This window comes from Coffea arabica, chromosome 8c (genome assembly GCF_036785885.1).
Source record: "Coffea arabica cultivar ET-39 chromosome 8c, Coffea Arabica ET-39 HiFi, whole genome shotgun sequence".
Classification (NCBI taxonomy): Eukaryota; Viridiplantae; Streptophyta; class Magnoliopsida; order Gentianales; family Rubiaceae; genus Coffea; species Coffea arabica.
In genome coordinates, this window is record NC_092325.1 from 14,363,996 (window position 1) to 14,372,484 (window position 8,489).

At 34.1% G+C, this 8,489-nt stretch overlaps 1 pseudogene; it reads right to left on the reverse strand.

Moving 5' to 3' along the window:
- Positions 1 to 5,880: 5,880 nt before the first annotated feature.
- Positions 5,881 to 6,548, reverse strand: LOC140013396 (TLC domain-containing protein At5g14285-like; annotated as a pseudogene).
- Between the last annotated feature and the right edge of the window lie 1,941 nt (positions 6,549 to 8,489).

Sequence of the window (8,489 nt, forward strand, 5' to 3'; positions counted from 1 at the left end):
AACTTAATGTCCTTTACGCAAGGGGTTCTTTACCAATTTTGATAAAATGGTCAAAAAGTGATTATTAGATGTTCATATTTTAACGTGCAAAAAATTGCTCTATTATCTTAAAAAAGATCGGATCCTTACCTTACCTCGTGCACTACCCCTTCGGACAATACAAGAAATATAAACGTGCAAGTCTCATTGGATTATATATCCGAGACAAAAGGTGGCTTATTCCTAACGTGGGATTCCCTATGCGGCATTCCCTTTATGGTTAATGCATGATGACAATTTATTAAAGCGCATTAAATATACAATGAAATAATTGAAATATGACCTAAAGTGCCTCATTTAAATGCTGAGATAAGCTTAAAATGATGTGCAATACATACGTATATTATCAATGCAATTAACTAAAATTTAAACATGCTTGATATAAAAGGCGGTCTTGTTCTAAATGAGTACCATTTCAGGACTCTTACTTTTTAGGGTTTATGAATGCAATGGAGATAAAAACCAAGAAAAGTTAGTTCAATCAGGCAATATACACATAACACATTTGTAGCAAAACAATACAAAGAGATAAAACAATAAAAGGAATAGAGGGGTTGGATTCCTCCCCTCGTGAATAGTGTCCTAAATAGGGTAAAGCAGACTCTATCCTAGGTAAACTATCATGGATGCATGAGGTATTGCTCACTAATACATCTAGACTCGATAGGTTTTAGGTCCCCGAGCCTTCAGACTTAGAAACCAAAGGTCATCAATCCCAAGGTTCGTTGTCGATGGCTCGAGTGATTCCCCAAACACTGCTACGCACACATTGTGTCACGGTTACGTGTTTGAGTGAATCTATAAAAAATCCTCAACCTTCGACTAAAAGCTAAAAGCTATCAACCCAAAACTTAAAATAGAAGATTGGGTAACCCCTCGGATTATGCTATGCACACATCATATCGCGATCACACGTCCAAGTGGGTCGCCTAATCCTAATAAGGTGGAGTGGCGTGACAAGCCACTAAAAAGAAAATAAAATGTAGGGTTGTAAATAAATAGCATATGCACGTATGAAGTGCTCCTTTGAGGGGAGGGATTAACATTGAATACGCGTGAAGGCTCTAAGGTAAAATTCCCCACCCCAAATGCAATACGCGATATGAATAAGTAAATAAACAAAAGTAAATAAATAAATCATTCATCTCATACACGAGGAACGATGAACCAATACGAGTGTGAAATGCAAAACATCCTAAAAAAGAAAAATGCAACCTAAACATCCAAATATGATAAGTAAAAGGGTTAAAAAGAGAAAAGAACAACTAAACCAAGTGCTTGGACCCTCTAGCGTCCCCAGTGGAGTCGCCAAGTTGTCGCGCCCCATTTTTTGCGATGGAAAAATAAAAGAGGTATTTATAAAAGATGTGATTTTATTTTAAAACAAGTAAAAAAGGACCTAGAATGGGACTTTGAAAAATGCGACAATTTGGGTTCAAAATTTAGTCTAAAAGGATTTTTAAGAAAAAAGAGGAGTTGCCACTTGGTATTGAGTTTGGGTGTACCAAGTCACTCCAAAAATACTTTTTGATAAGAATAAAATAAAACCCTTTTCGACAACTCCAGGTCTTTGAAAAACAAGAGAAATGGGTTCGGCAGTCACGGTTGAAGAAAGAGAAGGCAAAGGTTAGATTAATTCAAACCTAAGGCACCCTTTCAACCTAGTCTAAGCTAGTTGCGAGGTTTAGTCAAAATTTTCCTAATCTAACCCTTAATTTTATCATGTTTAGATGTTTCCTACATGAATGCAAATCTAAATTTATAAAAATATCGAAAGGAACAAATGTTCATTCAAGGGTTTAATTGAACCAATCGCATTAGTTGCGAAGGCCAAAATGATTCCTTGAAAGTATCACGAGTATGCAAATGATGAAAAAGAAAAGAAACTTAAATTATATATATATATATATATATATATATATATATATATATATATATATGTATAAGTGACCAAAGAATAGGAATGCAACATAATGGGTACGGGATACAAAAACTCGTGATAAAATTTTCTTATACAAGGATTAATGGGGTATTTAAACTAAAAAGTTATAATCACCCATATCCATGTTCAAAGAATAATTCTCTTAATATGAACAAGCAAATGAACTAATTTAAATGAGATGCAATTCTAAATGACGTGATTAACACATATAGAGGATAGGGGATAATATAATAGGGAATATTATACAATATGAGAAAAATCCTAAAAATAAAAATGTGCATGAAAATGTAATGAATATCACATAAAAATGAATCTAGCGCAAGTCGACCTAAAGGGTCTAGCATTGGACTAGCCCATTTGTAAAAAAAACCTTACTAGCGTTGGACTAGCAAGTAAAAAGAAGGAGAAGCCATAACTAGCGTTGGACTAGTGTGGTGACGTCATGCATTAATAGTACATAGTAAAACAAATAAAGCATAAATTAAAACAAATAAACACATAAGAGCACGTAGCACATAACACGTAAACATAATATTTAGATGCAAAAATCCTAAGTAAAGCGGATAAAGCATATAACACATAAGCCACATAAATACACAATCTATCTATTACATCGAGGAGTCTAATTACAATCTAAAAGGGGAAAATATAATAAAATAAATCTAGTTATCCTATCTATTACATTTTTGAAGTATTTAAATGCCTCTCAAATAATTATAAAAATTAACTAAGCACATGTAAGGAAATTTGGGTGAACATTTAAATCAAACAAATAAAGCATATAAAAAATATATAAACACATAGGAACACATAGGAGCACATAAGAGCACATAATTGACATTGAAATAATAATAATAGGGATACCTCCCTTTTGAAGTGGTGATTAAATGGAGTCGAATTGTCCTATTTATATTCAAAATGAACAAAAGAATCATAGCACCAATTTAATTGAAAAATAATAGTAACAAAAATACTAAATTCAAACTAATATGTCAAACGTAAAGAAATTTAAGAACATCTAAAAATTACAAGTTAAGTATATTCAAAAGTAGCATAATTAGCTATTAAAGGAAAGAAACAATCATAATAAAGAGAGTTAAAATTCACTAAGGATTGAATTGCAAAAATTGAAAACTTTTGGGGGACAAAATTATATTTTTTCAAAGTTCAGGGGTCAAATTAAATGAAAGATAAAATTCAGGGATCAAAGTGTAATTAATTTAAGGACCTAAGTGAAAGAGATTTAAAATGTTATGGGCCGTAGTAAAATTACTCCAAAGATTAGAGGCTAAAGTGAATATTTCACTTCTGATTTGGACAAGAAAAGGCCATCGGGCCATCATTTTTATTTATTTGGGCCGAAAACTATATAAACCCAGTCGAAACCCAAAAGAAATAAGCAGTCCAGTCCATCCTTTATCACTCAAGCCCGACTAAAAACTGCATGGATTCTGACCTTCTAGCCCAACCGAAACCCAAAGAAATAAACCTAAACCCATTTCCAAAAACCAACCAAAAACTCACTCTTGGCCCAACCGAAAATAAAAACATTAGCCCATTTCGATTTCTTTTCTTTCCTTTCTTTTTTCCTTCTCTTCTCATTCTTCTCGTTTCTTCTTTCTCCTTCTCCGGCAGGGTGAAGCTTCTGGCACCCGTGCCGGCTGCCGCCGTTGCGGCCACCGCGGACTGCCGGCGGTCGTTGGCGAATTTTTCCGGTCACGAAAAATTATCAAAATACATACCCCAACTTGATTTTTTGCGTAGATTCTATTTCCGGAGTTAGTTTTACAAAAAATGACCCGAAGTGTCCTAAATGTCAAAAAAACAGTCCAGTTTTTATTTTTTTCCAATCACCCTATCTTTCACCAAAAATCATGAAAATTATACTACAACACTCTTACAACTCCTACAATACAAATATGATTTTATTTCGACAAGAAAACAACATAAAAGGGCTAAAATAAAGCAAAACAGTCCCCTGAGATTCTTTTTTTTTCATTTTGGCATTTTTTCAAACGGTTAATATGCATGCATAAGACATATTTCCTTTTCCTCAATCTAGTTCATGCCATTTCCCAAATTTCAGCAACACAACAATTGCAATAAAAAGCCAGCAAACAAGAGAAATTAATATACAACAACAACAATAAAACCAGCAAAAGCAAGAGAAATTGGGCATTGAAACATGGATGTAAATATGATAAAAAAAAAACTGGGAAATACCTCAATGTAGGTGGTAGTCCCTTGACCAAGATGTTTGACACAATTTCCAAGCCTTGAGCGTATCTTCCTAGCTCCCTTTGGTGATTGCTTTGTGTGTGGATGTGTTAGAAGAAATTGAGAGAGCGAGAGGGAGAAAGAGCCGAGACAAAAAATTGGAGAGCTTCTTTTTTTTTTTTTTTTTGTCTGTCTCAAACCAAAAAAAAAGAAGCCGAGAGCTGTATTCTAGAACCCAAAAGTGGAGTTGGTGTTTTTTTTTTCTTTCGTGTCTTGTCTTCTGTGTGAGAGAGCCGAGAGAAGAGATTTGAGCCAAAAAGGTGGAGTTTGAGTGTTAAGTTGGGCCAAAATGATGGTTTTTTCTTCCAAATGACAAGAAAGATCAATGTAAAAAATATGATGAATTTTTACCAAAATGAGAAGAAATGTTAATAAGGATGGAGTGTAAAAATGGGTTAATAGTGCTTTTGGTGAAGCAAAATGATTAGGATGATTTTTTTTATTTTCTTAATTTTCTTTCTTTTTTTTGTTTTGTTTTTTTTTCCTAAACAAACCTGCAAAAGTTAGAAAAATGTACATTAAAATACAAGAAAATAAATAATTCATTAAATAGAAAAAAAATTCATGAAAACATCAAAATTTGACAAAAATTTGGTGTCTACAGGTTATATCCATTGTAATCAAAACTCAAACAAATGTGGGGATAAACTTGGCTATCACAATGAACTATACAAATGTGGGGATAAATCTTAGTTAGTAAGTACTCATAATACACCTGTATAATAAATGATTATAAGTATAATTTAACATTTTTTTGTATTTATATATTTTAAAATACTATGAAAAGTAACCTTGTAAAATATGTAATAAAATTTTATCTTATCATAAGTTTGTAATCATTTAAATTTTTGAAAAGTTTGAAAGTTTGAATAACAATAACAACAAATCTTCCTAGTTACATGTAGAATATCACTTGTTTCTATATCACAATTTTTATAATTTAACACCTATGAATATAATAGGGTAAATTTCATTTTGTCCCCTCAAACTATACCCAAAATCTCACTTCAGTCCCTAAACTTCAAAATGGGACATTTAAATTCTTAAACTATATAATCCGTCCAACTTTACTCCAAATTTTGACGGAATACACAAAACCTAATAGAATAGTTGCCAATTCTGTTAGTTATTATTATAATTAAAGTTAATCAAATCCAACAGGAACATAAGTGTAATTTCATGAGACCCAATATAAAAAATAAAAAGACAGAGAGATAAAGATAATTTTACCTCTTTAATTAATATTAATTAAAGTTTTTTTTCTTTTTTAAACAAAAGAAGCCAATTTTTTAAACTTTCCTTTTCTTTTTTCCACATTTTTTCTATTTTCCTTTCATTTCCTTTTCTATTTTTTCTTTCTTTCTTTGCTGCCTTCTTCCTCCATTACCGCACATCCACCATTGCTACACCATCACCTTCCTTTTCTCCTACCATCATCATTTGCCACCTTTTACTACTCCATTCTCCTTCTCCCTGGTGATGAATCAGAAAACATATGTTTATCACAGAAGGAATCACCAAATGTTTGCCATACCAATCCATAGCCATCCCACCCAATTTCTTATCCCCTCTTCTTCACTTGCCCCACCAAAAATCTCTCCTTCCATAGTTTCTCTAGCAACCTAGCCCTCCATTGCTCTATTGCTCTCTTCTCTTCCCACCATATGACCCACCACAAATATCCAGGAACCCAGAGCCATCTGGGAATCACATTATCCGCCATCCCACCCAAATAAAAAGCAAGCATTTGGTCTACAAAAACCGGCCCTGCAATAGCTACGGTGTACAAAGCATAAAAAGGAGGCGACAGAGAGTCATACAATCTGGCAGCAAATTCCGAGTCCAATCTGTGGGCACCAGCTAGCGTCCACGCATTCTAGTAGAAGCTGGTAATTTTTGCCAAAATCAATAGCACCAGTATCGCATATGCCCCGTGGTACACGGAGTATCGACACATGACGAAAACGAATAAAGTGGCCAGATGGTGGCTGATGAAAAGCACATCTCTTGAGTAGAAAATCAAGTAATGGCATAGGCCCATCAAGAAATAGGCAATGCTGTAATCGAGCACTAGATTCTGGAAAGGGGTATTCTGGGAATGGAAATTGCGGTTTGGATCGATCAAGATGGCGCGACTGGCTAAAAACACGGCGGAAGTGCCGTGGGCCAGTGAAATTACGCAGCTCGACGCTTCCGGCCGGAGATTCCTAGACCAGTTGCGGAAGATGACGAAGTAAGCAATCAAGTAAAGTAGAAGATGCACAACGAAGAACACATGAAGATTTGGCATCGGCAGCGCACTAGTAGAGAGATAGGGAGGAAGAGAAAGTAGGCGGGTGAATAATTTTTAAAGATTTGGAGTATCTCAAAAGCTTTGGATTGCATGAAATTACACTTATGTCCCTGTTGGATTTGATTAACTTTAATTATAATAATAACTAACAGAATTGGCAACTATTCTGTTAGGTTTTGTGTATTCCGTCAAAATTTGGAGTAAAGTGGAACGGATTATATAGTTTAAGGATTTAAATGTCCCATTTTGAAGTTTAGGGACTGAAGTGAGATTTTGAGTATAGTTCGAGGGGACAAAATGGAATTTACCCAATATAATAAGATAAATTTATTATTTTATAATACGATAAAATTTTATTATTTTCTAAGTTTATGTGAAAGGTCAAAATATTTTTCACAGAATATTTAAAATATATAAGTACAAAAGAATATTAAATTATACATATAATCATGCATTATACAAGTATGTTACGAGTACTTACTAACTAATGTACTAAGTTTTAATCATTTATAAAATATTTTATTGTTATTTCAAATAAGCTTCCTAGTATTGATTTGGTATAAGCTATAAAGGATTGAGTGATTTGAGCCAGCTGCTTCTGTGTTAATTTTGACCGGGGTTAACGAACTCAATGATTTAGTCCATCTAACTTAGGTTAGTGGGAAAATGGGTTACAGTTGGCTGGAATAAAATTGTAATAAACCTGTTTTCCAATAAAAAACCAACTCTTTATGACTTTCCTCCATTATAAGAACAGAGTACCCCTTTTCCTAAAAAAAAATTATTTATCGGATAAAATAAAAATAAACCCGTTTTTCAATAAAATCCTAACTCTTTATGCCTTTCCTCTATTATAAGAACCGTGTACCCATTTTGCCATAAACAAATTTATTTATCGAATAAAAAAATTTATTTAACGAAAAAATAAAAATAAACCCGTTTCTCAATAAAACATCAGTTCTTTATGGCTTTCCTCCCTTATAAGAAAAGAGTATCCATTTTGCCATAAACAAATTTGTTTATCGGATAAAATAAAAATAAACTCTTTTTTCAATAAAAAACTAGTTCTTTATGACTTTCTTCTATTATAAGAATATAGTACCCATTTTTCTAAAAAAAATATTATTTATCGAATAAAATAAAAATGAACCTGTTTTTCAATAAAACACTAGCTCTTTATAGTTTTCCTTTATTATAAGAACAGAGTACCCATTTTTTCATAAATAAATTTATTTATCGGATGAAAAAATAAATATATTTTTCAATAAAACACCAGTTCTTTATGACTTTTCTGCGTTCACTACAACAAAAAAGGGTATTAGCGACAACAGCTTTAGCAAGAAGTAGAAAGCTTGATGCTATTAAGAGGCTTATAGCAAGAAAAAGGATAATACCTCACCAAAAATTGGAGCCATCATATACTCTGCGAGGGCAAGGACTTTTCTCGCTTAAAATTCTCGCCAAAAGGAGTGTGGGAAAGCTACCCTCCAAATACTGATTCTAGTGGGCCAAAGTTTCTATGTTATTGGTGAGAAATCATGGGTGCTTTTTTGTGAAAATTTTAAAATTTTGCTCCTTTCCAATTTTTAGCAGAGCCGCGCATTGAAAATTTTTTAATCATTCCTGGCACAACACTTGTCAAGCGTAGCACCACATGAATTCCAAGCCTTCCATACTTGCAAGGCTACTTTCCCAAATATTGTTCCCAGATCAAAGCCCTCGAAAGTTCAATCGCAACTAGGGATGGCAATGGGGGCGGGTGCCCGCGGGTGCCCGCCCCGCGGGGGGCTCTCGGGGCGGGGGTTGGGGCGGGAGGTGGGGCGGGGGCGGGGGGGAATTTTTTCCCCCCGCTTAGAAACGGGGCGGGGGGCGGGGGTATACTCCCCCGCCCCATCCCCCGCCCCGCCACCCGCAAAAAAAAAAAATATAATTATATAT